The sequence below is a fragment of the Pinus tabuliformis genome, chromosome 2_2 (genome assembly GCF_031772625.1).
Source record: "Pinus tabuliformis cultivar Carrire ecotype Pingquan chromosome 2_2, CPIR1, whole genome shotgun sequence".
NCBI lineage: Eukaryota > Viridiplantae > Streptophyta > Pinopsida > Pinales > Pinaceae > Pinus > Pinus tabuliformis.
This window is the reverse complement of record NC_142300.1, coordinates 1,290,910,331-1,290,914,097: the sequence shown is the minus strand read 5'-3', so window position 1 is coordinate 1,290,914,097 and position 3,767 is coordinate 1,290,910,331.

Sequence of the window (3,767 nt, the reverse complement as noted above, 5' to 3'; positions counted from 1 at the left end):
AGTTGTCTATAAAGACCCAGCAGGTTTGTATTTGATTATGTACATGTGAAAGTATCTTACTGATGGGGGTTATGTTTGAATAGGTGAATCTCTCAATTTCATAGTATGTTGGTTACCAATCAAGTTTTATTGGGAGAGATTGGCCATTCTTGATTTGTCAGATCAATGGGTGTTGAAGCTTTACAAGTGAAGCATTGCCTGGGAAGACATATGGTTGACAGTTTATGTTGATTTCTGAAGTTGGAAAGGTGTTGTTGATAAAATAGCTATGTTTTGGATACACACCTGGATTTGTTTTTTGGTTTGATGGTTAGAAAGTAAGCCTGAAGGTACCCAAAGGGGATGAAATCTTGATTCCATCTTAGTTTGACCTAGGTAGATTTCCTTGGTCAGGAATTTGTTCCATGGCATTGTGGTGCTTAAACTGATGAGTCACTGGCTGGATAGATTGCACTAGTCAGGAATCTAGTCTATGGCATTGTGGTGCCTAAAGTTCTTCATGGTTCATATAGTTAAGATCTTCCATTGTATTTGTACATTATGAATACCTCCCTAGTTAAGAGCGAGTGTTGGAAAATGTAACTATGTTCGGTCTTCAATAATGTACTTGAGGCATTATGTAATGTACTTATCAAAAGAATAAAGAAAAGAATTATTATTATTATTATTAATGTGACTTATTAAAGCATGGGTTTCATGCTTGGGTGACCGTATTTTAGGTCAAAGTCCTGATTGTGTACTTCTAGGATTTATTCTGAATGTATAGAATTATCATACATTTAAATAGACACTTCTTGGGCTTTTGAATCATGCAAAAAGTTGAAGTATTGAGTCAAATATGAATTATGTAACTTCCACACCATGTCGGCCTATGGGAAGATCAAGTTGGCCTAAGGACCCTACTCAACCCCACAAGAAGCCTATAAAAGGAAGGTCATCGAATTCATTTGGAGCATCACTCTCTCATCAAGTTAGAATTATCTTGTAGTTGGGAAGAAGTGCGGAAATCTCTTGTTGTTGGGCAGAAGTGCTAAGTTATCTTGTAGCTGGGAACATTTTTTTCCAGGAAGCCAAAGTGAGTTCGAATTTGGGGAAGTGCAAGGAGACAATGAAAATTGAAATTTTGGTGTCTTTCTCTCTGTTTCGTGCCCTTAGATTGGGAGAGATAAGTCTTCCAAGTTTCACTTTTGATGGAAGCTGCTAGTTGCCGTAAGTTTCTGCATAGTTGAAGTTGTTGGGAAGAGGTCGATATTATGGGAGGCTGACCTAGTGGGGAGGGAAGGTCTTGTCTTGGTCTAGGGTGAAGAGTCTCAAACAATACTATTGAAAGGAAGAATTATCTTGACTGGGTTTTCCCCTCGAGGGAGGTTTTTCCCTGGCATGTGCCTACATCTTGTGTCTATTGTTTTATGTGTTGCCACTTTTCGTAATTGCTTGATGAACTAAAGAAAGAAGATATAAAGAATCAAAATAATAAGAAACATCACAAGAAATTATCAAGATTAAGAAAATATTTGCTGCTTTTTTCATTTTCTAACATAGTTCCTTTCAAGTATTTGAATATCCTCTTAGTTTCTAAAAAATGACTTTGTTTGGTTGTTGATTGATATCTTGCCACTAATCTGACTGCCAACATTATATTTGGTCTAGAAGTTGTTAGCTAGAGAAGATTTACTATAATAGAACTGTAGTGCTTTTGATCGACATCAGCCGATTCATCATCTGCACATAACTTATATCCAGCAGTCATGGGAGTTGAGACAAGTTTACAGTCTTCCATTTGGAAGATTTTTAGCTTATCTCTTACATATTTCTCTTGAGAAATGAATATGTCTCCAGTCTCTTGTAGGATTTGAATCCCTAAGTACAAGGTAAGTTCTCCAATCATTGACACCTCAAACTTAGACTCAATGTCTTCAACAAACCCTTTTACTAGATGATCTTTATTGCTTCCATACATGATATCATCCACATACACAACCACAATTAGTAATTCATTTCGATCGGCCTTTATGTATAGATTACTATCATCTCCTCCTCTCTTGAAACCCTATTTTTGAAAGTACTTGTCCAATCTAGAGTACCATGCTTGTGGTGCTTGTTTGAGACTATATAGTGCTTTCTTTAACCTGCAGACATAGTTAGGCTTATGTGATAGTGAAAAAACTCTATGTTGTTCCATATAGACTTCTTCCTCAATATCGCCATTTAGGAAAGCAGACTTCACGTCCATTTGATATACCTTGAAATCATTGTAGCACGCAAAGGCCAAAAACATATAGATTGCTTCCAGCCTTGCGATTGGTGAAAAATTCTCTTCATAATACAGACCTTCCAAAGTTCTTTGGCTCTATTTGTGACAACATAACTACATGAACATGTTCATATTTTCCTGCTAGTTGCCTCCATGTCTATACTCCTTCACTTTTATCTCCAATAATTTGATTTTCAATATTATTCTTTTGAGTGTGTCTTGAGGATCCTTTTGAATGAGTCTATGTATCTTCTAATTCTTCACCTTGTACTTCACTTCCTTTACTTACATGATGATGATGGTCTAATGGATTGATAAAACCTATGCTCTTGTTCTTATTGGATAGCTCTTTTTAAACCTTTACATATATTGATTCTACAATATTGTGTATTCTTTTATTATAACATCTACATCACTTACTTTTTGATCAATATCCCAAAAATATTCCCTCATTTGATCGACCATCAAAGTCTCCTAGATTTTCACCATTATTTTTGATATAACGCTTGCTCCCAAATACTTTATAATGTTTGATTGTGTTGGGTGTGGAGCATGATTATTTAGAGGTCTTTGTTTTAGCCGGATGTATACCCCAGGAAGTTTGTACACCCCTCCATGCGGGGGGGTGCAGGGGGGACTTGTTCCCCCCGCAAGGATCCAGGGGGACTAATCCCCTCGGATGGGGGGTCCGGGGGCTAGTGGTCCCCCTACGGGGGTTTCGGGGGCAGTGTCCCTAAAGCTAAAAACAGATGTAAAATTTCCTTGTAAAAGTATAGTAATTTCTATTCAATCTGGGCTGTTCATTAGGCGGATGATCTAACGGTAGAACTTATGTTTAGTTTAGGGTTTTTTTCCCTAGAAGGCAACCCCTCTCTTTGTATGAGGGCATTGTATTGAGGCTGTGTAATAGATGTGTATTCTCTGAGCGAGAAATAGAGAGGTGAGACTGTAAGAGAAAACAAAGGATATTACAGCGGATTTGTTGTAGGTTGTGTCTCTTCATTTTTGCTGGATAATAGAAAGGAAGGACTGGCTGTTCGAGGTGGACGTAGCCCAAACTGGGTGAACCACGTATATCTGTGTCTCTCTGGTTTTATGCATTTTCTGTGTTTATATTTATGCAATATTCTATGTGTTCCATTGCTCTGTAATATATAATTTTCTAACAACTGGTATCAGAGCCGAAGGTCTATTTGGTTGATAAACTCGCAGGAAAGAAGGGTTCCTCGTTCGAGTGGGAGCAATGGTGGAAGATGGTAAGTTTAGGGTTGAGAAATTTAACGGCCAAAACTTCTCGCTATGGAAGATGTAGATGGAAGATTATCTGTATTAGAAAGATCTGTACCTACCATTGGGCAGAAAAACAAAGATGCCGACGGGTATGACAGATGAAGAATGGAACCTTCTCGATAGAAAGGCACTCGGAACAGTATGGTTGTGCCTTGCAGCATCGGTTGCCTTCAAAATTTCGAAGGAAACAACAACAAAGGGTTTGATTAAGGCGTTGGCAAAA